The sequence below is a fragment of the Salvelinus namaycush genome, chromosome 39 (assembly GCF_016432855.1).
Source record: "Salvelinus namaycush isolate Seneca chromosome 39, SaNama_1.0, whole genome shotgun sequence".
NCBI classification, from domain to species: domain Eukaryota; kingdom Metazoa; phylum Chordata; class Actinopteri; order Salmoniformes; family Salmonidae; genus Salvelinus; species Salvelinus namaycush.
Genome location: NC_052345.1, coordinates 7705419 through 7733117, shown reverse-complemented (window position 1 = coordinate 7733117; position 27699 = coordinate 7705419).

Here is a 27699-nt window from a genome sequence, read left to right as displayed (position 1 = left end):
ACCGGCTGCCATGCTTCAGCAAGTGTGGTATCTGGCGCAGAAGCAACCGGCCCCTATGCCCCAGCAGCCTAACGACGTGTGGTATCCAGCTAAAATGGTCCAGAAGCAACAAGTTGCTGCACTGACCGCCATTCCACAGATGCATCAGCAAGAGTGGCATCCAGCTCAAATTCCCCAGCAGCCGAAGCAACCGGCCTCCACGCCTCTACCGCAGGAGCAACCGACCGCCGTGCCCCAGCAAGTGTGGCATCCAGCTCAATGTCCCCAGCAGCAACCGGCCTCCATGCCTCTACCGCAGAAGCAACTGACCGACATGCCTCAGCAAGAGTGGCAACCAGCTCAAATACTGCAGATGCAATTGGCTGCTGAACCGCAGCAGAACCAACCGGACCCCATACACCACCAAGTGAGATCCAGCTCAAATGTCCCAGCAGCGGAAGCAACACACTGCCATGCTACAGCAGCAATTGACCCCCATGCCTCAGCAATTATGGCATGTAGCTCAAATGCCCCAGAAACAACTGGCCCCAATGTCTCAGCAGAAGCACTGCGAAAGCACTGAAGATAGTGCCTCTGCTAGCTCTCAGGCCAGCATCGTTGAACAGTCGGGTGTCATCCCAATCTATTCCTACAGTTCTGAATCGCACTACAAGAATGGCAGAAATGTCTTCTCCCAAACCCGCTACACTCCTTGGGAGGCTATGCCTGTTGACAGTGGAGATGCTCCCAAGGACAGTTATATTTGCGTTGGTGCACCAAGCATATATCCACCACTAGTGAAGGATTCTGCAAGGTAATGGATAACTTTAACCTGCTCTGAACTTTGCTCTCTGAATTTGAAGTCCTTTGTACTAACCATAGATCTATCAACAGGAAAATGTAATGGATTCATCCTCTAGAAGCTCTAATGGTGAGAATTGATTTTGACATTGGTTACATAACATTCTGTGTTGCTGACACTGCAGTTCTTTCTGCTTTTGTTTCAACCAGGAAGTTGCTGGTGCTCTTGCTGCTCTAGCATGATGGAATCAATAAATAATTTTATTTTCAAAAATGCCTTGTCTCTGAGATATTGGTTTGTGTGTCCAATGCTTGTTAATTGAGAACAGGTGGTGTGCATTCGGTAGTAACAATGACTACTGTTCAGTTTATTCTTTGGTTTTTCTAATCTTTTCACCTCCACTACTGGTTGTTCAAAATAAAAGCTTGGGTCTACATAAGAGCATTTGTCAAGGGGTGATTTGTCAGACATTCCTCATATGTTCGTACTTTAGATGTAGGCATGCATTGTATACAGTGAGACTGTCTTCAACCTCAGTCTAAGCTGTTGGTGAGTAAGCTAACATATAGGGAACTGGTTTTAGATGGTCAGACCATTGCTCATTTAGCTATTAGAATTGCGTGGTTTGGAACTTGCGTTTGGCCTTATACTATAGCCCATACCACAAATGGCAAAGTCACATCAGTTTAGCAGTGTCTGTTCCATATCTAGGTGATGGCTCAAATGTTATTTTGGACACTTAAACCCCTGTTGGCACAACATATATTCTGTACAGACTGTGTTCAGACATGTACATTTTCTTAACCAGTTATTAATCTAACTGTGTAGTATGATAATTCAGCCCTTAAATGGTTCCATTAAGTTCCAAAGAGGAAGCTGATAGGCACTAGCATGGATGTTTAGCTAGCATAAGATGTCACCCAGGACTTTTGGATAACTGGACATATTTGCCTGTTGTAGTTGACTCTGTTTGGCCACAGACTTATGAACATGAATGAAATTGTATATGCAATTTTTGACAAATTACACTTTGCTGTTGGACAATCTCTTGCCTAGCGTACGTCGACAGACAACTTCATTTAATTTGTCACAATATTTAATTTTTGGACGATCTCAATGTGTGCTGCCTTTTTGCACAACACATTTCTACCGGACCACCGATGTTGCACCTGCAAAAACCTCTGGCAGGAACTTTTTTAGCCTGCATTAAAAGGTGCACTTGATTAAGCTCACCCAGTCCAATGGATAGTTAAATTTCCCTCTATAAAACCATCGGATTGGTCCATGATCCTCTATACCCAAATTGCTACAGACCTATCTATCCTACCCTGCCTTTTCTAAGGTCTTTGGAATCCAAGTCAACAAACAGATTACCGACCATTTCGAATCCCACTGTACCTTCTCCGCTATGCAATCTGGTTTCAGAACTGGTCATGGGTGCACCTCAGCCACGCTCAAGGTCCTAAACGATATAACTGCCATCGATAAGAGACATTACTGTGCAGCCATATTCATCGACCTGGCCAAAGCTTTCGACTGTCAATCACCACATTCTAATTGGCAGCCTCAACAGCCTTGGTTTCTAAAATGATTGCCTCGCCTGGTTCACCAACTACTTCTCTGATAGAGTTCAGTGTGTCAAATCAAAGGGCCTGTTGTCCGGACCTCTTGCAGTGTCTATGGGAGTGCTACAGAGTTCAATTCTCGGGCCGACTCTCTTCTCTGTATACATCAATGATGTCGCTCTCGCTGCTGGTGATTCTCTGATCCACCTCTACGCAGACGACACCAATCTGTGTACTTCTGGCCCTTCTTTGGACACTGTGTTACCTAACCTCCAGACGAGCTTCAATGCCATACAACTCTCCTTCCGTGGCCTCCAACTGCTCTTAAATGCAAGTAAAACTAAATGCATGCTCTTCAACCGATAACTGCCCGCACCCTCCCGCCCGACTTGCATCACTACTCTGGACGGTTCTGACTTAGAATATGTGGACAACTACAAATAACTAGGTTTCTGGCAAGACTGTAAACTCTCCTTCCAGACTCACATTAAGCATCTAGAATCGGCTTCCTATTTCGCAACAAAGCATCCTTCACTCATGCTGCCAAACATACCCTCGCAAAACTGACCATCCTACCGATCGTCGACTTCGGTGATGTCATCTATAAAATAGCCTCCAACACTCTACTCAGCAAATGTTATGCAGTCTATCACAGTGCCATCCGTTTTGTCACCAAAGCCTCATATATCACCCACCACTGCGACCTGTACGCTCTCGTTTGCTAGGCCATCGCTTCATACTCGTCGCCAAACCCACTGGCTCCAGGTCATCTACAAGTCTCTGCTAGGTAAAGCCCCGCCTTATCTCAGCTCACTGGTCACCATAGCAGCACACATCCGTAGCACGCCCTCCAGCAGGTATATCTCACTGGTCACCCCAAAGCCAATTCCTACTTTGGCCGCCTTTCCTTCCAGTTCTCTGCTGCTAATGACTGGAACGAACTGCAAAAATCAATGAAGATGGAGACCCGTATCTCCCTCACTAGCTTTAAGCACCAGCTGTCAGAGCAGCTCACAGATCACTGCAGCTGTACATAGCCCATCTGTAAACAGCCCATCCAACTACCTCATCCCCATACTGTATTTATTTATTCATCTGGCTCCTTTGCACCCCAGTGTATCTCTACTTGCACATTCACCTTCTGCACATCTACCATGCCAGTGTCTAATTGCTATATTGTAATTACTTTGCCACCATGGCCTATTTATTGCCTTACCTCCCTTATCTTACCTCATTTGCACTCACTGTATACAGATTTTTATTTTTCTACTGTATTATTGACTCTGTGTGTTTATTCCATGTGTAACTCTGTGTTGTTGTATGTGTCGAACTGCTGTGCTTTATCTTCGCCTGTTCGCAGTTGTAAATGAGAACTTGTTCTCAACTAGCCTACCTGGTTGAAATGAAGGTGAAATAAAACAAATGATGTGCAAACCCTCCAGCACACCAGCTGAATGAAATCACACGCACCTAATCTCAATTGGGCCAATGGAAATTATGTTCAGTGGCTGGCAGGGTCTAGGATGCCTTTATAAGGTGCAGCAATAAAGATGATCAGCTACAATTAGGAAGATCTCCTGGTAATGCTATTGGCTACCTTTTGTTTTGAATACTGAGGTTTGGATTTGACATGGCTGTGACTTTTGGACTGTTTTTGAGGTGAGTTGTATAGCTGTAGTTTGTTTCCCCTTCTCTTACAGGTTTTACAGGTAGCTGTGTTTTAACTGACTAGGATAAAAATATATTTTTTATTTTTCCTTGTATTTGTTGCCTGTTAATTGGAGGGATAACCTGCTATCCTCCACTGTCTCTTGTGTCCCAGCAACAAAAGGAACCGGCTCCCATGCCGCCTCGGCAGAAGCAACCAGCTACAATGTCTCAGCAAGCGTGGCGGCTAGCGCAAATATCTTCGGTGAAGAAACCGGCTGCTGTGCCTCAGCAGCAGAAGCAACCAACTGCCATGCCACAGACGCCTTAGCAAGTGTGGCATCCAGCCCAAATTCACCCAGCAGCAGAAGCAACCGGCCCCCATTCCTCAGCAAGTGTGGCATCCCGCTTCAATGCCGCAGAAACAACCTACTGCCATGCCTCAGCACCAGAAGCCTCAGCAAGTGTGGCATCCAGCTCTGATGCAAAAGCAGCCGGACGCTGATCCTAAGCAACGTCAGCAAGTGTGGTATAAAGCTCCAATTTCAAATGCCGCAGAATCAACCGGCCCCCATTCCCCAAAAAGTGTGGCATCCATCTCCAATACCTCCGCAGCAGAAGCAACCGACTGCCATGCCCCAACAAGTGTGACATCTGGTTTAAATGCCCCAGCAACAAAAGCAACCGGCCACTGAGCCTCGGCGGCAGACTCAACCGACCGCCTTGCCTTAGCAAGTGTGGCGTCCAGCTTGAATGCAGCAGAAACAACCGACTGCCATGCCTCAGAAGCAAGTGTGGCATTCAGCCCAAATTCCCAAAAGCAGCAGAATCACTTGCTCCAGCAAGTGTGGCATCCAGCTCCGACGCAAAAGCAGCTGGACGCTGATCCTAAGCATCCTCCGCTAGTGTGGTATCCAGCTCTTATGCCCCAGCAGCAGAAGCAACAGACTGCCATGCCTCAGCAAGTCTAACATCCAGCCCAAATGCCCCAGAAGCAACTGGCCCCATGTCTCAGCAGGAGCACTACAAAAGGAATGAAGATGGTGCCACTGGTAGCTCTCAGGCCATTATCGTTGAACAGTCAGTTCCCATCCCAATCCGTTCCTACAGTTCCAAATCGCACTACGAGAATGGCAAAACTGTCTTCTCCCAAACCCGCTACACTCCTGGGAACATTGTATGTTAACAGTGGAAAAGTTCCCAATGACAGTGATGTTGGTATATTTGAACCAAGCACGTACCCACCACTAGTAAAGGATCCTACAAGGTAACATACAACTTTAATTTGATCTTAACTTTGCTTTCTGAATTTGAAGTCCTTTGTACTAACCATGTATCTGCCAACAGGAAAATCTAATGGTGGATTCATCCTTTAGAAGCCGATGGTGAGATGTTTAATGTCAAATTGATGAAATAAGATTCTGCTGCTGACACTGTTTTAATTTCTTCCAGGTTTTAGTCATGCTTTTGTTTTGACCAGGAAGTTGCCGGTGCTCTAGCTACTCTTGCATGTTTTAATCAATAAAAATGTGTCATTGAAATACTGAGGGTTCTCCTGTGCCCACTGTGCTTGCTGATTTCGAACAGATGATGTAGGTTGCCAGTGCAGTTTGTAGTAAAAGGGAATGTTGCTCAGTTTTCAAATATCTGGTGTTTACATTTGCTACTGGTTGTTAAAAGATTGGCTCTAGTGTTGCGAAATGTCAGACCTTCCTCATGGTCATATTTTGTGGATGTTGACAACCCTTCAAATGACTGGATTCGGCTATTTTGGCCTCGCCAGCGTATAAAATCGAGCACTAAGCCATGCATGCAGCCTTACTGAAGAGCTCAGTGACTTTCAACGTGGCACATTCATAGGATGACACTTTTCCAAGTCAGTTTGTCAAATGCTACCCCGGTCAAATAAGTCCAGGAGAACGCTACCTGCCCGACTGCATAGTGCCAAATAAAGTTTGCTGGAGGAATAATGGTCTGGGGCTGTTTTTGATGTGGCTAGGGCAAGACCGCTTAGTTCCAGTGAAGGGAAATGTTAACGCAACAGCGTATAACAACATTCTAGACAATTCTGTGGTTCCAACTGTGGCAACAGTTTGGGGGAAGGCCCTTTGCTGTTTCAGCATGACAATGCCCCTGTGCACAACGCAAGGTCCATACAGAAACGGTTTGAGATTGGTGTGGAAGAATTGATGGGCCTGCAAAGAGCCTTGATCTCAATCCTATCGAACACCTTTGGGATAAATTGGAACGCCGACTGCGAGCCAGGTCTAATCAATCAACATCAGTTTCTGACCTCATTAATGCTGAATGGAAGGAGGTCCCCGCAGCAATGTTCAAACATCTAGTGGATCGCCTTCCCAGAAGAGTGGAGGCTTTTATAGCTGTAATGGGGGGGAACCAACTCTATATTAATGCCCATGATTTTGAAATGAGATGTTCAACAAGCTGGTGTCGCCATCATTTTGGTCATGTAGTACACTTTAGATGTAATTATGTAGGCATGCATTGTACACGGTTTTGACAATCCAGACTTATTCTTCAACCTCAGTCTGAGCCTTAGGGAGAGTACTAAGTAAAGACATGGAATTGTTTTAAATGTTCAAACCATGATCAATTAGCTGTATGAATTTTTGGGACACTTTAGGTATCAACATTTAATCACAATGTTTTGATAAAATATAGAATTTTGCCTTTGCTACTATAGCCCACATAAACACATTGAATAACACCTTTTTATAAATGGCAAAGTTTTGTCCAAGTCTGTCCAATATCTAGGTGATGGCACATATTTAACCCTTTATGTATGTTGGCACAACTACCTCCATACTTCCGTTAATTTGTATGGGTTACCTTCAGATGAGTCTGTGAAACTTGTTGTGGTCGTAGAGCAAAACGGAACCATGTTCGTGAGTCTCCCCTTTCCATAGTGGTCATAATAGTTTGTAGGCCAAACCGTACAGACGCCACAAATGCTTTCGTGAGAAGATGGATTTCTGTTATGTCACATGGTCTGACAAACTCCGCTGTAGCTTGGCCCCCGTACACCAGATGCGGAAGGGCGACATGGGCAGGCGGATAAAGTGGATTAAGATGCAGCCCATGCAAAAACCTGATTTCTAACTTAAATGTATAATTTTTTTGTTGTTTCCTATATTGATTCACATGAGCGTCAATAGATTTTTAACCTATAGCTCATTCCTCCTGCAAGTCCATTTATCGTACCACAGGGTCTTAAAAAATGGATTCAGTGTACTTGATCTTTACAATGCCTGGAACGGTTTAACCTATCAATAAACAAAATATTCCCAAACAGACAACAGAACGTCAACAAAGCCTCCTTCACTCTACTCAGCAAATTGGATGCAGTCTATCACAGTGCCATCTGTTTTGTCACCAAAGCCCCATATACTACCCACCACTGCGACCTGTATGCTCTCGTTGGCTTGTCCTCGCTACATATTCGTCGCCAAACCCACTGGCTCCAGGTCATCTATAAGGCGGAGCTATACCTAGCGAAGACTTATCTCAACTCACTGGTCACTGTAGCAACACCCACCCCTAGCACGCGCTCCAGCAGGTATATTTCACTGGTCATCCCCAAAGCAAACACCTCCTTTGGCCACCTTTCCTTCCAGTTCTCTGCTGCCAATGACTGGAACGAATTGCTAAAATCACAGAAGTTGGAGACTTATGTCTCCCTCACTAACTTTAAGCGTCAGCTATCAGAGCAGCTTACCGATCGCTGTAGCTATACACAGCCCATCTGTAAATAGCCCATCCAACCAACTACCTACCTCATCCCCATATTTGTTTTTGTTTTTCTGCTCTTTTGCACACCAGTATTTCAACTTGCACATCCTCATCTGGACATATATCACTCCAGTGTAAATTGCTAAATTGTAACTACTTTGCCACTATTGGCCTATTTATTGCCGTACCTCCTTACTTAATTTGCACACACTGTATACAGATTTTCTATTGTGTTGAATGTACGTTTGTTTATCCCATGTGTATCTGTGTGGTTGTTTTTGTCGCACTGCTTTGCTTTATCTTGGCCAGGTCGCAGTTGTAAATGAGAACTTGTTCTCAACTGGCCTAACTGGTTAAATAAAGGTAAAATAAAAAAAATAAGAACAAGTACATTTTTCGAAACCAAGTTTTGTTTGGTGAAATCCTCTAACTACATAGTATGAGAACTCAGACCTTAAATGGATCCATCCAGTTCCAATGATGAAGCCGGCAAGGAACTAGCAGGGAAGCTTAGCTAGCATAATGTGTCACATGGAACTCATTCACAAACATTGACACAAATGAACACATTTGCCTGCTGTAGTCGACTGCCTGTTTGGCTAAAGACTGACACGGGACGAAATTGTATATGCATTCAATGGTCTGCTTTTATGTAAAATATGTCAATTCTGTGTTGTCAGACAATCTCTTGTCTACCATGCAGTAGCACTCAAATTTGGACACACCTACTCATTCAAGGGTTTTCTTTATTTTTACTATTTTCTACATTGTAGAATAATAGTGAAGACATCAAAACTATGAAATAACACATATGTGACCCGATTCAGGAAACTAGGCGTATGTCGCAAGTCACGACTTCATAGGAGAGCCGTTTGAACGTAAAAATCAAAATGCGTTTTTTGGCAGAAATTCCTTCTCGAACTTGTGAACTTTCATGTGCCTTAATAACAAACATGTATGCCATCTGTAAATACAAATACAATTGTTAAATTATGAGCCTTGCTGGTTAAGCCACAGTAAAAGTAAGCAAACTTCTCACTAGCCATGATTGTCTGAGATAATGAGTGGGCTGGACATGCAGAGAGAGGAGTTCGGATTGGTCTGCCATATTGAAGTTGTCTGTCTTTGAGCTCGTCAGTCTGTTTTGGTAATCCTGTCGAACACCGCTTTAAAAAAAAAAGTTTTGTATAGTGGAGCTGCATAAGTGTTGCTCTCCGTTTTCTGGAGAAAATCAGTGGAATTAGAGTATGATAGTTAAAGAGATGGAGAAAACACCTGTCTCCGGATTACATCTTCAAACCGTGCAACCGTAGTATGGCATTCCTGACAGGGAGACACGTCCATGATGCATGTTTATAGTCTAGCATTAGCTAGCTACATTTTCAGATATGACACATTTCTAATTTTGACAAAGTGGTTTCATTTCAAGCTAAAGTGTACTGTTAGCTGGCTGGTTCCCTAGCTGACGTTATTATTTGTTTCCCAGAGCCGTTTGCTTTTCTAGTTAGAGCCTAATGTTAGCTAGCTAACATTGGACCTGGTTGGTTAGCTCCCAGCACTGTGGCATTGTTGCCACTTTGTTCATTGTTGTTTAACTAGCTAACGTTAGCTAACACTACGTGACGTGTGTACGACACCCGTTGAATATGGCCGGTGTCAGTAAACGTCTGCAAGAAAGCGTCATGAAATTGTTTTCAACAGAACTGGTTAGGCTGTTTTCATGTTATCCAGAGGTAAACAAATCATCGGCCAGAGCGTCAAGTGTGTGCTCTGAAAGCGAAACAAGATGGGTGGGGCTAAAGCTTATTAAGAGGGTGTGAACAATGCTGAATGGGTGTAGACAAAGAAGAGCCCTAAACTAAATACCAAAACATTCAAAGGTGATTTTCTCAAAAGTGAGATTAAAAGTCAACTTTCAAAGCAGAAGTACTTTCCCATTGTTCCTCAAATGCCGTGTATGATATACCATTTTGTAGCTCTGAGTCTCTACTTTTAGCAGATGTAAAAAAAACACCATTTCACATTTTACTACATAAGACCGAATCCAGGTGGTGAGTCACATGTGTGAACAATGCTGAATGGGTGTAGACAAAGAAAAGCTCTAAACTAAATACCAAAACATTCAAAGGTGATTTTCTCAAAAGTGAGATTAAAAGTCAACTTTCAAAGCAGAAGTACTTTCCCATTGTTCCTCAAATGCCGTGTATGATATACCATTTTGTAGCTCTGAGTCTCTACTTTTAGCAGATGTAAAAAAAACACCATTTCACATTTTACTACATAAGACCGAATCCAGGTGGTGAGTCACATGTGTGAACAATGCTGAATGGGTGTAGACAAAGAAAAGCTCTAAACTAAATACCAAAACATTCAAAGGTGATTTTCTCAAAAGTGAGATTAAAAGTCAACTTTCAAAGCAGAAGTACTTTCCCATTGTTCCTCAAATGCCGTGTATGATATACCATTTTGTAGCTCTGAGTCTCTACTTTTAGCAGATGTAAAAAAAACACCATTTCACATTTTACTACATAAGACCGAATCCAGGTGGTGAGTCACATGTGTGAACAATGCTGAATGGGTGTAGACAAAGAAAAGCTCTAAACTAAATACCAAAACATTCAAAGGTGATTTTCTCAAAAGTGAGATTAAAAGTCAACTTTCAAAGCAGAAGTACTTTCCCATTGTTCCTCAAATGCCGTGTATGATATACCATTTTGTAGCTCTGAGTCTCTACTTTTAGCAGATGTAAAAAATAGCAGATGTTAGCTAGGTAGGACGTAGGACGGCGGACGTAAAGGTAACGTAAAGGTAATGGCGGACTGAAGGAAGTTATGTAGAGCACCTCAAGATAAAACATAATATTCGAAATATCTGCTAAATTAGACTAAAATATTAGCACTAAATAATCTGGTGGGTGATAACCTTCAATCTGGATAATAACACAAAACAAATCCTAAGATTAGAGACATTTATCGACAAATATTACGAAAACAAGCAACACCCAAACATGACGGAGAGTAAGACAGGGGAACCGATTCAAAAACGAAAACGTGACTCCTCAACCGATACGGATGATTTAATATTCTCACCACCGGCAATGGTAAAGGTCGAAACCGATCTGTTAAAATCAATAAATGACAAACTGGGTATACTTGAATTAGTTAGTAAAGATATAAAAGAGTTGAAGGCAAGCCTAGAGATGAGTGATGAAAAAGCTGCGACATTGGAGAAGGAAACACACGCGCTAAAAGGGACAGTCAATAAAATTGAAACCGAAATGAATGAAATTAAAAAGGAGAACACCGTTCTGAAGGAATGCTTACTAGACATACAAACTAGATCCATGAGAGAGAATTTGGTACTTACAGGTATCCAAGAGAAAGAAGGAGAGGTTCCTGAATCTGTAGTTAGAGAGTTCCTTTTTGCAGCGCTTCAGATTCCACGCGAAGTTATCGATAAGATCCAACTTGAACGTGTACACCGCCTCGGACAGAGAGGGCAGAGGTACGAACGCCCAATCGTTGCCAAATTTGCTTCATTTAAAGATAAAATAATGGTTAAAAGCCTGGGTAAAAGACTTGCTGGGACCAAAATTGGCATGAATGATCAGTTTCCGAAAGAAATTGCAGAACGGCGCAAAGTTCTGTATCCAATTTTCAAAGAAAATAGATTAAAAGCGAAACGAGTAGCTCTCGTCGTTGATAAACTATATATTGATAACCAGTTGTTCAGAGACACAAAGACTACTCCATGGTTATTTTAAAAATTACAAAGTTCTCATAGATGAGGAAAATAAACACAATTCAAGCCCGGTTATTGATTGTAACAATACAATACAAAATATAGCTTTTCTATAAATCTTCATATATAACTAATTGAACACAAGCACTATTTCTACATAGTGAAGATAAAAACTAAGTAAACAGAAGGCACAGTATGTGTGGATGGTGTGGTGTGTGTTTATTCTTATTTGTTATGTTTGGAAAGTTGAGTGAGTGAGTAATGAAATAGTTGCATATCCCAGAGCCAGTGTATTGCTGTGGGCCGGGTATGAGAGGGCTTTCAATGTTGTTCAGATGATGGATATACTTTTATAATGAATTATACGTCTTATTTATTTATTGTCCTATCATGGGGAACTACATTTTTAAAATAAATTATATCTAATTATTTATTATCCTATTTTAATGGTACGGTCCATGGCCCTATACCCTAGACACCCACATGAATGGCCCAGATACTAAGGAGAAGTCCCTAACTGTTTTATGTGCATGCTGTAAGCGGTCTGTATGCAGCCAAAATGAGGTCAGGGACCAAGAGCAGCACTGCCCCCTCAAGATTCTGAGCCTGCTTGGCAGGGTTGGTCCTGCAAAGCCAAAGCCCCCTAAAGGGAGAGCATAATAAACAAGGAAATTCTCAAAGCTGCTAATGAGAACCTTGACGACCTTGTACCTAGCCGGTGGGGATTCCAGTGGGGTGCCCCCACTCAGGCAGTGGCAGTGCTGGCAACACTAGCTGCAGTAACCCATGGGGAGGGGGTCACACTCGGACATTCAGAGAGGGGGTATATTATTGTGGCCCTGGTGGCACGAAATCAAGTCGGACTGCATGGAGATGCTTGGGAACATGGTCAAAATGGATGACCGTATTGTGGGTGTTTCAGGAAGAAGGTGTACATTTGACCTCCATCATTTAGGATGTGACAATGGTAAATAAATCTCTACATTTATGCTCATTTTTTGCGCGGTCTTGCAGGCCTTCTCATGCAGCTGCAACTGCAAGTACATTTGTAAATCATGATCCATCTTGAGTTGGGCTCTGGGATGGTGCAATTGTTGAGAGGGTGAGCTTATGGTTGTGTGGGGGTAAGGGCTGAATGTGTGTGGGTGTATGTGTGTATCCCACAACTGTTGCGAAGGAAGAAGTAAAAGATGTTAGGGACTATAGAGGATGATTCACAGCAATATGTAATAAAAATAGAGGTGAGGGCGATGGAAATGCATTTGGCAATGGATCTGCTTCGGTTCGGTGGATGGCGCTGTGTGCACTTTTCGAAGGATGGATCCCAGTCGGTCCGGGGCTGTGCGATGCGGGGGGTCGGGGGTGGTCTGCCGGTCATTGGGATGACAACCCAACTCGAGATGGGGGCTTTTGGCGGGTGGAATAGTGGGGACCAATTGGAGGTTTGCTTAGTGGAGATGCAAATGTCATGGTACAACTATATAGACACTCAATCATTATGTTACTTTTTAATAGGACGTTTACAAACATATATTTTGATAAAAATAATTGAAAGGTGTGTCTCATTATGGTAAGTGGTGAAATAAGTATAGCCAGTTACAATTGTAATGGCTTAGCAGATAATAAGAAAAGACGATCAGTATTTACCTGGCTAAAAGAGAAGGATTATAATATCTACTGTTTACAGGAAACCCATTCGACAGTTTTAGATGAAGTTTTGTGGAAAAAGAACTGGGGGGGCGAAATATATTTCTCCCATGGGCAAAGAAATTCAAAAGGGGTGATGGTTTTAATTAATAATAACTTTGATCCAAATGTGCAACTTGTCCAAACAGATCCTCAAGGTAGATGGATTATTTTAAATATGTTATTGGACAATAAACATATATGGCTTATTAACCTATACGGTCCGAATAATGATGATCCAAGCTTCTTTGACAATATATATAAGAATGTATCAACTCTACAAGCAACACTAGACTCTATTATTATAGTGGGAGATTTTAATACGGTCTTAAATACCTCTATGGACCGGAAAGGAAATCACACTACAAACTATCACCCTCAGGCACTTAAGGAAATCAGGAATGTCATGGATATATTGGAATTAGTGGATATATGGAGACTTAAATACCCTGACCTAGTGAGATATACATGGCGGAGGCTTAATCAAGCTAGTCGCCTTGACTACTTTCTTATATCATTCTCTCTGGCACCAAAAGTTAAAAAGTGTTTGATAGGGGACAGAATGCGGTCGGACCATCACATAATTGGCATATATATTACTCTTACAGAATTTCCACGTGGGCGAGGATATTGGAAATTTAATCAAAGCCTACTAGATGATAAATTGTTTAGAACTAGGACAGAAGAATTTATAACTGACTTTTTTAGACATAACATAGGTACAGCAGATCCCCATATTGTATGGGACACTTTTAAGTGTGGCTTTAGAGGCCATGCAATTCAGTACTCATCTATAAAACAAAAGCAATTTCGATCAAAAGAGTCCATATTAACAAAGGAAATTGAAGGACTAACAGTACAGTTAGATAACAATAAAAACGGTACCATAGAGGCACAGAATAAGTTAGAGGAAAAACAAAAAGAAATGGAGGAACTTATTCAAGAAAGATCCAGTGTAATATATTACAAAAATAAAGCGAACTGGATGGAATATGGGGAAAAATGCACCAAATTCTTTTTCAATCTTCAATATAGAAATGCTACCAAAAAAAACGTATTAAAACTTGTTACAAATGATGGAGTCACGCATGATTCACCAAATGATATTTTGAAAGAGGAAGTAAAGTACTTTAAGAATATATTTTCGTTTCAGGCTCCTCCATCTCCACTAACTGAAACTAATTGTATGGATTTTTTCCCTAATAATAATGTAAAATTAACATCTGTACAGAAAGACTCATGTGAAGGCCTAATTACAGAGGAGGAACTACTTGATGCAATTGGGGCCTTTAAGGATGGGAAAACTCCAGGACTGGATGGCATACCAGTGGAAGTATACAAACATTTTTTTGATATACTCAAAGGACCATTATTAGCTTGTTTTAACCACTCCTATATAAATGATAGATTATCAGACACGCAACAAGAAGGTGTGATATCATTATTACTGAAACAGGACCCAAGTGGTATATATAAAGATCCAGTCCATTTAAAAAATTGGAGACCTCTTACACTTCAGTGTTGTGATGCAAAAATCCTAGCAAAATGCTTGGCGCATAGAATAAAAAAAGTTTTGTCAGATATTATTCATCCTAATCAGACAGGTTTTTTACATGGACGATACATTGGAGATAATATAAGGCAAGTACTGGAAACAATAGAACACTATGAAATATCGGGGACACCAGGCCTGGTTTTCATAGCTGATTTTGAAAAGGCTTTTGATAAAGTACGACTGGAGTTTATATATAAATGCCTAGAATATTTCAATTTTGGGGAATCTCTTATAAAATGGGTAAAAATTATGTATAGTAACCCTAGGTGTAAAATAGTAAATAATGGCTACATCTCAGAAAGTTTTAAACTATCTAGAGGAGTAAAACAAGGTTGTCCACTATCGGCATATCTATTTATTATTGCCATCGAAATGTTAGCTGTTAAAATTAGATCAAACATTAATATTAAGGGATTAGAAATCCAGGGCCTAAAAACTAAGGTGTCATTGTACGCTGATGATTCATGTTTTCTTTTAAAACCACAACTAGAATCTCTCCACGGCCTCTTAGAGGATCTAGATACATTTGCTATCCTCTCTGGATTAAAACCAAATTATGATAAATGTACCATATTACGTATTGGATCACTAAAAAATACACATTTTACATTGCCATGTAGTTTACCAATTAAATGGTCTGACGGTGATGTGGACATACTCGGTATACAAATCCCAAAAGAAAGAAATGATCTCACTCCAATAAATTTTTATAGAAAGTTAGCAAAAATAGATAAGATCTTGCTACCATGGAAAGGAAAATACCTGTCTATTTGTGGGAAAATCACCCTGATTAACTCTTTAATCATATCACAGTTTACCTATTTGCTTATGGTTTTGCCTACACCTAGTGACCTGCTTTTTAAATTATATGAACAAAAAATATTCAATTTTATTTGGAACGGCAAGCCAGATAAAATTAAAAGGGCCTATTTATATAACGAATATGAATTCGGAGGGCAGAAATTATTAAATATTAAAGCATTAGACCTCTCACTAAAGGCATCAGTCATACAAAAGTTATACTTAAATCCAAACTGGTTCTCTAGTAGATTGGTACGAATGTCTCATCCTATGTTCAAGAAGGGCCTTTTTCCCTTTATTCAGATTACACCTGCTCACTTTCGGTTGCTTGAAAAGGAAATAATCTCCAAAATATCTTTATTTTTTAAGCAAGCCTTAGAAAGTTGGTTGCAATTTCAGTTTAATCCACCTGAAAGGACGGAACAAATAGTACAACAAATCTTGTGGTTAAATTCAAATATAGTAATTGATAAAAAAACTGTATTTATCGAAGAAATGTTTAAAAAAGGTATAATTTTTGTGAATGATATCATAAATAGGACTGGTGGAGTAATGTCACACATGCAGCTAACACAGACATATGGAAATGTCTGCTCTACCCAAAATTACAACCAATTAATTGCAGCATTACCACAAAAATGGAAGAGGCAGGTGGAAGGGGATAAAAGTAAGGAACTTGTATGTCGGCCTTATATTAAAGAACATAAATGGTTAAAGAAAAGTGTGATAAATAAAAACATATACCAATTTCATTTAAGGATCAAAAAACTTACAGCTGTGCCATATAAATTGCAAAATAGTTGGGAAGAGATTTTCGATGTACCCATTCCATGGCACATGGTGTATGAATTGATACGCAAAACAACGCCGGATTCAAAACTTCGAATTTTTCAATTTAAATTATTGTACAAAATTCTTGCAACTAATAGAATGTTATATATATGGGGGATACAATCTTCCCAGCTCTGTAGATTCTGCTGTGAGGAGGCAGAGTCATTAGACCATTTATTTTGGTATTGTCCGCATGTAGCTCGTTTTTGGTCACAGGTCCAGGAATGGTTGAAGAATTGCAACATTTGCGTAGAACTAACGCTACAGATAGCAATACTGGGGGATTTGAAAAGCCATAGTCAATCAATCAATAATATAATAATTATTTTAGCAAAAATGTTTATTTTTAATTTACAATCCGTGGAAGCTATGAGAATAGGAAGATTCAAATCTTTTGTGAAGCATCACAGCACAGTTGAAAAATATATGGCAAATAAAAATCCGAAATGGATGATGTTGGAAGATAGATGGGAAAGGTTGAGTGGAGCTGAAGGGTGGGACTAATAACAAGATAAACAATGTAGGGCATACGGGATCTGTGAAATGTGTATAGGTGCGGAGCTATTGTGAAATAGCACAGTTACAAGTGGAAATCAAACTGGATGGACAACAGAAATAGAGGAAGGACTAAGAACAAACAAGAGAGAACTATTATAAAGTAGACTGTGTCTGTAAAATGTGTATAAGATGTATAAATTGAAGGTAAAAACAGAAATGTTTATCAGTTTACTCCAATTGGGGGATCGGTGGTAGGGTTTGCGGGGAATAATAATAAAGGTATACTCTTTAAAAAAGTATGTATGTCTATGTAGGTATGTGTATGTATATATGTGTATATGTATGCATACGTGAATGGATATATATATTTACCCAAAAAAATATGGGGGATTGGAAATGATGCAGACAATTACATTGGAAGCAACATTCTTTCCGCAATATTAAGCTGATCCACCCCCCAAAAAAAAAAAAAAAAAAAAAAAAAAAAAAAAAAAAAAAATACCAAAACATTCAAAGGTGATTTTCTCAAAAGTGAGATTAAAAGTCAACTTTCAAAGCAGAAGTACTTTCCCATGTGTGTGAACAATGCTGAATGGGTGTAGACAAAGAAAAGCTCTAAACTAAATACCAAAACATTCAAAGGTGATTTTCTCAAAAGTGAGATTAAAAGTCAACTTTCAAAGCAGAAGTACTTTCCCATTGTTCCTCAAATGCCGTGTATGATATACCATTTTGTAGCTCTGAGTCTCTACTTTTAGCAGATGTAAAAAAACACCATTTCACATTTTACTACATAAGACCGAATCCAGGTGGTGAGTCACATATGGAATCATGTAGTAACCAAAACAAGACCAACCCCCGTAGGTGAACGGATGATCTCCACATGTCTGGTTTCCACCATGAAGCATGGAGGATGAGGTGTAATGGTGTGGGGGTGCTTTGCTGGTGACACGGTCTGTGATATATTTAGAATTCAAGGTACACTGGCTACCACAACATTCTGTAGCTATACGCCATCCCATCTGGTTTGCGCTTAGTGGGACTATCGTTTGTTTTTCAATAGGACAATGACACAACACACCTCCAGACTGTGTAAGGTCTATTTGACCAAGAAGGAGAGTGATGGAGTGCTGCATCAGATGACCTGGCCTCCATAATCACCCGACCTCAACCCAATTGAGATGGTTTGGCATGAGTTGGACCATAGAGTGAAGGAAAAGCAGCCAACAAGTGCTCAGCAAATGTGGGAACTCCTTCAAGACTGTTGGAAAATCATTCCAGATGAAGCTGGTTGAGAGAATGCCAAGAGTGTGCAAATCTGTAATCAAGGCAAAGTGAGGCTACTTTGAAAAATCTAAAATATATCTTTGCACAACACACTTCTACCGGACCACTGAGGTTGCACCTGCAAAAGCCCCTGGCAGGATCTTAATTAGCATGAAATAAAGGTGCACTTGATTAAGCTCACCCAGTGCAATGGGTAGGTAGAGTTCACTCTTTAAAACCATTGGATTTGTCCATGATGCGCAAACCCTCCAGCACACCAGCTTAATGAAATCAAGCGAACCTAATCTCAATTGGGAAATTGGACCAATGGAAATTATGTTCAGTGGCTTGCAGATGTACCTAATTAACCAGCCAGATTAGAAGGGTCTAGGATTCCTTTGTAAGGCGCAGCAAAAAAGACAATCAGATACAATATCAGGGATCTCCTGGTAAGGCTTCTGGCTACTATTAGTTCTGAATACTGAGGTTTTGATGAGAATAATGGCAGTGAGTTTTGAAATGTCTTTGAGGTAAGTTGTATGGCTCTAGTTTGTTTCCCTTGTCTTCCATGTTTTACAGGTAGTTGTATTTAACTGACTAGGATGTTTTTATTTTTATTTAGAATTTCTTGGATTTGTTGCCTGCTAATTGGAGGGATAACCTGTTATCCTCCACCTAAAGGTGTGTTTTGTTCTGCACATTTAATTCAGTAAAAGTAACACTGTATAAATGGCCGAACTTCAAATGCTGGCATTTTACGATTTGAAACTTTCTTTTCTTTTGTAGGTAGTTATAGATATATTCCCCAAAATCAATTAAAAAGAACTGGCCACAATGCAGCGGAAGCTACCGGCTCCCGTGCCTCGGCAGGTGAAGCAGCCACTCGTAATGCCTCAGCAAGCGTCACGACTGGCCCAAATACCTTAGCTGAAGCAACGTGCCACAATGCTTCATCAAGTGCCACGACTGGCCCAAATACCTTAGGTGAAGCAGCTGGCCACAATGCTTCATCAAGCGCTACGACTGGCCCAAATACCTTAGGTGAAGCAGCTGGCCACGGTGCCTCGGCAGCGGAAGCAACTGGACACAGTGGCACGCAAGCGGCCACCCGTAATGCCTCGGAAGCAGCCACCCACAATGCCTCAGCAAGTGTCACGACTGGCCCAAATACCTTAGGTGAAGCAAATGGCCACAGTGCCTCGGAAGCAACTGGCCACCATGCCACGGCTGCGGAAGCAACTGGACACAGTGCCACGCAAGCGGCCACCCGTAATGCCTCGGAAGCAGCCACCCACAATGCCTCAGCAAGTGTCACGACTGGCCCAAATACCTTAGGTGAAACAACTGGCCGCAATGCTTCATCAAGCGTCATGACTGGCCCAAATGCCTTAGGTGAAGCAGCTGGCCACAATGCTTCATCAAGCGTCACGACTGGCCCAAATACCTTAGGTCAAGCAAATGGCCACCATGCCTCGGCAGCGGAAGCAACTGGACACAGTGGCACGCAAGCGGCCACCCATAATGCCTCGGAAGCAGCCACCCATAATGCCTCAGCAAGTGTCACGACTGGCCCAAATACCGTAGCTGTAGCAATTGGCCACAGTGCTTCATCAAGCGCCACGACTGGCCCAAATACCTTAGGTGAAGCAACCGGCCACTTTGCCTCATCAAGTGCGGAATCTGGTTCAAAAGCCTCGGCAGAAGCCACAGGCGCCCTAGCCTCGGCAGGAGCCACAGGCGCCCTTGCCTCGGCAGGAGCCACAGGCGCCCTTGCCTCGGCAGGAGCCACAGGCGCCCTAGCCTCGGCAGGAGCCACAGGCGCCCTAGCCTCGGCAGGCGCCACAGGCGCCCTAGCCTCGGCAGGAGCCACAGGCGCCCTAGCCTCGGCAGGAGCCACAGGCGCCCTAGCCTCGGCAGGAGCCACAGGCGCCCTAGCCTCGGCAGGAGCCACAGGCGCCCTAGCCTCGGCAGGAGCCACAGGCGCCCTAGCCTCGGCAGGAGCCACAGGCGCCCTAGCCTCGGCAGGAGCCACAGGCGCCCTAGCCTCGGCAGGAGCCACAGGCGCCCTTGCCTCGGCTGGAGCCACAGGCGCCCTTGCCTCGGCTGGAGCCACAGGCGCCCTTGCCTCGGCTGGAGCCACAGGCGCCCTTGCCTCGGCTGGAGCCACAGGCGCCCTTGCCTCGGCTGGAGCCACAGGCGCCCTTGCCTCGGCTGGAGCCACAGGCGCCCTTGCCTCGGCTGGAGCCACAGGCGCCCTTGCCTCGGCTGGAGCCACAGGCGCCCTTGCCTCGGCAGGAGCCACAGGCCTTGAACAGGAAGGCCAACTCCTCAAGCAACATGGATTTTAGCAGCAGTGATGTTTCTCAGGATTTTGGGTCTGACGGTGACATTGAAAGCACCCAATGTGTCAGCTCCAGCAGCGTTCAAGGCAGCATCTTTGAACAGTCAGTTCTCATCCCAATATAGTTACAAATCGGTGTATGAGAATGGCAAAACTGTCTACTCCCAAACCTGCCACACCACTGGGGAGGTTATACCTTTTTGATAGCGGAGATGCTCTCAAGGACCGTAGTGACGTTGGCATCTCTGAACCAAGCATATCCCCACCTGCTAAAAACTGACAACCTGCTAAAGGAACCCCACCACAAGGGAACAGCTACTGGGATGTAATGTAAATTTTTACACTCATCTGAACTTTTGTGTTCTGATTTTGAAATTTGTTGTTGCTGACACTTTAAGCTTCCACTGGATGCTTTTGCGTCGGCCAGAGTTGCTGCTGCTCATGCTACCCTGCATTACTTGTAAAACACAATAAAATATTGTACCTTTAAAAGTGCCTCCTTGTGTTTTGAAATACTGTGTTTAATGTCTACCTTTGGCTTGCTGGTTGAGAACAGTGTTAGTTGCCAGTGCAATTTGTAGTAAAAGGGAATGTGGTTCACAGTTCCTAATCTTTTGGATTTCAAATATATAATTTATTTGTATCTTTGCTGCTGGTTGACAAATCCCAAGATTGGCTCTACGTTAAAGCCACTGACCACGTTTACATCAATATCCCGTTACACGGAATACTGAAGTATTTATTTTGTGTTGACATGTAAACATCAAATCCTGTTTTACAAAAACCTGAGAAAGCTTGTACCCCGGCGATGGGCTACTGTGGCATGTAAACCTCTGAATTCTGTTTTTGTTGTATGCACAGGCTCCGTTTCGCATCTCATGGTTGTCTGACTCTGTCAAACAAATCAATTTAAAGGGGGCTACCTGCTCAGTTTGATCCACCATAACTGAGCTTAACGGCTACTTTCACCCCTAATTTAGACAGGTTTCTGCTTACTTACATTAGGTAGGCCATTTGTCAACTATAGTTTAATACATGCAGCTTCTTCTGTCATAACTTGTTGCCTCAGAAGACTAAAGTAGTGCTCACAAATGTCTTACGTTGATAGAATGAATGCATTAGTAATCTTAACAGGTAACATTATTTAAGGACCAGGTAGCATGCTAGAACAGTGGAAACATTGGTCCTGTGCCAAATGTAATTCTGACAGATTTTAAGGAAATGGAAAGCCGGAAAACCTGTTTATTTTCAGCAAACTTAACGTGTAAATATTTGTATGAACATAAGATTCTACAACTGAGACAAACTGAACAAGTTCCATAGACATGACTAACAGAAATGGAATTATGTGTCCCTGAACAAAGGGGGAGACAAAATCAAAAGTAACAGTCAGAATCTGGTGTGGCCACCTGCTGCATTAAGTACTGCAGTGCATCTCCTCATGGACTGTACCAGATTTGCCAGTTCTTGCTGTGAGATGTTACCCCACTCTAGCAAATTAACACTGGAGTGATAGATGAGCAGATGAGGATGTGCAAGTAGAAATACTGGTGTGCAAAAGAGCAGAAAAGTAAATATAAACAATATGGGGATGCGGTAGGTAGATTGGATGGGCTATTTACAGATGGGCTGTGAACAGCTGCAGCGATCGGTAAGCTGCTCAGATAGCTGATGTTTAAAGTTAGTGAGGGAAATATAGGTCTCCAACTTCAGCGATTTTTGCAATTCATTCCAGTCATTGGCAGCAGAGAACTGGAAGGAAAGGCGGCCAAAAGAGGTGTTGGCTTTGGGGACGACCAGTGAGATATACCTGCTGGAGCGTGTGCTACGGGTGGGTGTTGTTATCGTGACCATTGAGCTGAGATAAGGCGGAGCTTAACCTAGCATAGACTTATAGATGACCTGGAGCTACCCTCTCGCGCGCATAGTCCTGCCGTCAGTGTCCATATTTCAGTTACTATTCCATTTAACCCATACACTTAAATGAGGAATATTCTGTTTATTCATGGATACAGGGATACTCATGAGCGGGATATCAAAAGTGCATGTAAAGAGCTCATCCCGAATAAGACCGTATGTGGGATATGAGCTACAATCCAGACTGCTGTGCTCATGTTAACATGGTCAATGTCCAGTGGGGAAATGTCAGACCTTACTCATACAGTATGTTCATACTTTAGATGTAGTTATAGGTAGGAATCAAATCAAATTTTATTAGTCAATTGCACCGAATACAGGTGTAGACCTTACAGTGAAATACTTACTTACGAGCCCCTAAACAACAATGCAGTTAAAAACAAATATGAATATGAATAAGAAATAAAAGTAACAAGTAATTAAAGAGCAGGTGTAAAATAATAATAGCGAGACTATATACAGGGGGGTACAGAGTCAATGTGCAGGTGCACCGGTTAGTTGAGGTAATATGTACATGTAGGTGGAGTTATTAAAGTGACTATGCATAGATGATAACCATAGAAAGTAGCAGTGGTTTAAAAGGGGGGATGCAAATAGTTTGGGTAGCCGTTTGATTAGATGTTCCGGATCTTATTCCTTGGGGATAGAAGCTGTTTAGAAGCCTCTTGGACCTAGAGTTGGCGCTCCGGTACCGCTTGCCGTGCGGTAGCAGAGAAAACAGTCTATGACTAGGGTGGCTGGAGTCTTTGACAATTTTTAAGGCCTGACACAACTGACACCACCTGGTATAGAGGCCCTGGATGGCAGGAAGCTTGGCCCCAGTGATGTACTAGGCCGTTCGCGCTACCCTCTGTAGTGCCTTGCAGTTGGAGGCTGAGCAGTTGCCATACCGGGCAGTGATGCAACCAGTCAGGATACACTCGATGGTGCAGCTGTAGAACCTTTTGAGAATATGAGGACCCATGCCAAATAATTTCAGTCTCCTGAGGGGGAATAGGTTTTGTCATGCCCGCTTCACGACTGTCTTGGTTTGCTTGGACCATGTTAGTTTGTTGGTGATTTGGACACCAAGGAACTTGAAGCTCTCAACCTGCTCCACTACAGCCCCGTCGATGAGAATAGGGGAATGCTCGGTCCTCTCTTTCCTGTAGTCCACAATCATCTCCTTTGTATTGATCACGTTGAGACAATGGTTGTTGTCCTTGCACCACATGGCATGGTCTCTGACCTTCTCCCTATAGGCTGTCTCACCGTTGTCGGTGGTCAGGACTACCACTGTTGTGTCGTCGACAAACTTAATGATGGTGTTGGAGTCGTGCCTGGCCATGCAGTCATGAGTGAACAGGGAGTACAGGAGGGGACTGGGCACGCACCCCTGATTGCCCCCTGTGTTGAGGATCAGTGTGGTGGATGTGTTGTTACCTACCCTTACCACCTGCGGGCAGCCAGTCAGGAAGTCCAGGATCCAGTTGCAGAGGGAAGTGTTTAGTCCCAGGGTCCTTAGCTTATTGATGAGCTTTGAGGGCACTATGGTGTTGAACGCTGAGCTGTAGTCAAAGAATAGCATTCTCACATGGGTGTTCTTTTGTCCAGGTGGGAAAGGGCAGTGTGGAGTGCAATACAATTGCATCATCTGTGGATCTGTTAGGGCGGTATGCAAATTGGAGTGGGTCTAGGGTTTCTGGGATAATGGTGTTGATGTGAGCCATGACCTGCCTTTCAAAGCACTTCATAGCTACAGACGTAAGTGCTACGGGTCGGTAGTCATTTAGGCAGGTTACCTTAGTGTTCTTGAGCACAGGGACTATGGTGGTCTGCTTAAAACATGTTGGTATTACAGACTCGGACAGGGAGAGGTTGAAAATGTCAGTGAAGACACTTGCCAGTTGGTCAGCACCTGCTTGCAGTACATGTCCTGGTAATCTTTTAAGCCCTGCGATCTTGTGAATGTTGACCTGTTTAAAGGTCTTACTCATCGGCTGCGGAGAGCGTGATCACACAGTCTTCCTGAACAGCTTTTGCTCTCATGCGTGTTTCAGTGTTATTTGCCTCGAAGCGAGCATAGAAGTAGTTTAGCTCATCTGGTAGACTCGTGTCACTGGGCAGCTCTCGGCTGTGCTTCCCTTTATAGTCTGTAAAGGTTTGCAAGCCCTGCCACATCTGACGAGCGTCAGAGCCGGTGTAGTACGATTCGATCTTAGTCCTGTATTGGCGCTTTGCCTGTTTGATGGTTTGTCGGAGGGCATAGCGGGATTTCTTATAAGCTTCCGGGTTAGCGTCCCGCTCCTTGAAAGCGGCACCTCTAGCCTTTAGCTCAGTGCAGATGTTGCCTGTAGTCCATGGCTTCTGGTTGGGGTATGTGCGTACGGTCACTGTGGGGATGACGTCATTGATGCACTTATTGATGAAGCCAATGACAGATGTGGTGTACTCCTCAATGTCATCGGAGGAATTCCGGAACATATTCCAGTCTGTGCTAGTAAAACAGTCCGGTAGCTTAGCAGCTGCTTCATCTAACCACTTTTTTATTGATCAAGTCACTGGTGTGTCCTGCTTAAATTTTTGCTTGTAAGCAGGAATCAGGAGGATAGAATTATGGTCAGATTTGCCAAATGGCGGGTGAGGGAGAGTTTTGTATGCGTCTCTGTGTGTGGAGTAACGGTGGTCCAGAGTTTCTCTCCCTCTGGTTGCACATTTAACATGCTGATAGAAATTTGGTAAGATGGATTTAAGTTTCCCTGCATTCAAGTCCCCGGCTACTAGGAGCGCCGTCTCCAGGTGAGCGTTTTCCTGTTTGCTTATGGCAGAATACAGTTCATTCAATGCGGTCTTAGTGCCAGCCTCAGTCTGTGTTGGTATGTAGACAGCTACAAAAAATACAGATGAAAACTCTCTAGGTAGATAGTGTGGTCTACAGCTTATCGTGGGATATTCTACCTCGGGAGGGCAATAGCTCGAGACTTCCTTAGATATCGTGCACCAGTTGTTATTTACAAAAATACATAGTCCACCGCCCCTTGTCTTACCTGACGCCGCTGTTCTATCCTGCCGGATAGCCAGCTGTATGTTGATAATGTCGTCGTTCAGCCACGACTCCGTAAAGCATAAGATATTACAGTTTTGAATGTCCCGTTGGTTGTTTAATCTTCCGCGTAGGTCATCTATTTTACTTTACAAAGACTGCATGTTTGCTAGCAGAATGGAAGGAAGTGGGGGTTTATTCGATCGCCTACTAATTCTCAGAAGGCAGTCCAGCCTCTGGCCCCTTTTTCTCCACCTTCTCTTCACACAAATCATGGGGATCTGGGCCTGTTCCCGGAAAAGCAGTATGACATTCACGTCGGGCTTGTGAGATTCGTTAAAGGAAAAAAAAGGATTCTGCCAGTCCGTGGTGAGTAATCGCAGTTCTGATGTCCAGAAGTTATTTTTGGTCATGAGAGATGGTAGCGGCAACATTATGTACAAAATAAGTAAAAAAATAAGTTCCAAACAATTCAAGAAACGAACAAAAAACACAATTGGTTGGTAATATGTCAATTAACTCAAATATTCTCTACACGCAACAGATCGTCTTTGAACATGTACATTTTTCTAAACCAAGTACTGTTGCTGAAATCATTCACTAACTGAATATTATGAGAATGCTGACCTTCAATTGATCTATTCATTGGAGGGACAACCTGTTATCCTACACCTAAAGCTGTTTGTTATACACAAATTAATTAAGTTAAAAAAAACAGCATTTCTATAGTTCCAATGACTTCAAATTCTGGAATTTTACTATTTTGAACTTTTTGTCTTTGTTTTTTGTCTTTGTTAAATTATAGATATATTTTCCACACTTCATTAAAAGGAACCTGCTCCTATGTCCCAGCAACAAAAGGAGCGGGCTCGCATGCCTCTTCAGCAGAAGCAACCGTCCAAAATTTCCATCAGAAATCACCTGCTTGACTCGCATTACAAATACCTGGACAGCAAATTTACACTTGTTAAAACTACAACTTGTTACTTGTTAAAACTACACCTTGGCATCACATCTTTGTATTATTAGCCTTTCATGTTCAGTCATATAACCAGACTATATCTACAGACAGTTAATGTACTGTCACATGTCTATTTTGATATCAATTTCCCACACCTCTGTCTTTCTCTTCGTCACTCGCTCTCTCTCTTTTTATTTTTCTCTTTCTCTCTCACACAGACAGCAGTGGGTCTGTACCAGTCAGAGGTGAAGGGGCACATCCTGCTCTTCATCAACAGGGGGAGTGGTGACTATGAAGTGCTCAAGGACCGGCTAGGTCAGGAGCTCTGGTCCCAGAGTTTGTTGAAAAGGTGAGAGCAGGCAAGCATCTACTGGACCTGAAAAGAGCAACTCACCAAAACCTCTATTATATTGGCTATTTGATTCAGATCGTAAGATAATGTCCCTAATCCACTATTTGAAAAAAGTTATTTTGAATCAACTCTTTAATTGCAGCTTGAATTGAATTTGTAAATTGATTAATTGGAGTCAGATGTTTTGAACTGCTCTGTGAACTGTGAAAACCCTTACCAAATGCAGGAGATAAGGAACTGCCCATCAACAAAATTCATATATATATTGAACTACTCGTCCAATAAAACCACTGATTTTAGTTTTAGTTTTGGTTTGCAGAACGTTTTGCTACGCTGTGCCCTACTGAACATAACTATGATTTATTTGTCACAGTTCCTGTTTGTGCTGGTACACGGGGTGAAGTCCAATGAAAAATCTCTGTGCTACTTCGGCCTGATGTCACGTGACCTTCCCCGGGTGGGCATTTACGACGGCGTGTCAGACATGAAATGGCTCATGCCCGAGGGAGAGATCTCCACTCACTCATAAGAGGCGATCTCAATGTCTGAGGTGAAAACAAACCTGAGTTCAAATAGTATTGGTTTTCTTTCAAATGCCTTTGAGGGTTGATTGAACCTGCCTGGAGTGACAGATGAGAGCAGCTAAAAAAGTATTTGAAAGAAACAAATTCATTTTGAACCCATGTCTATGGAGCAGTATACATTTCAGTGGCTTTGATAATATATAGAAAGCAGCAGTAAATTATACTGAGTTGCCTCTATATAATCTATCTACATTGCTTCCCAAATACTTTTTCCTTAATTTTAGGAGGTGAAGCAGGCAGTAGTACCTTATCCTAAAACTGAGTTGTAAAATAAACAAATAAATGAATGTAAATAATTAGCTTTGTGATAATAATTGTGTCTGTTTTGGAGTCAGTATTGATTTCTGCCTGAATCTTATGTAGGCTATGTGTGTGCTCTGGTGGGCATGGTGTGTGTTTAT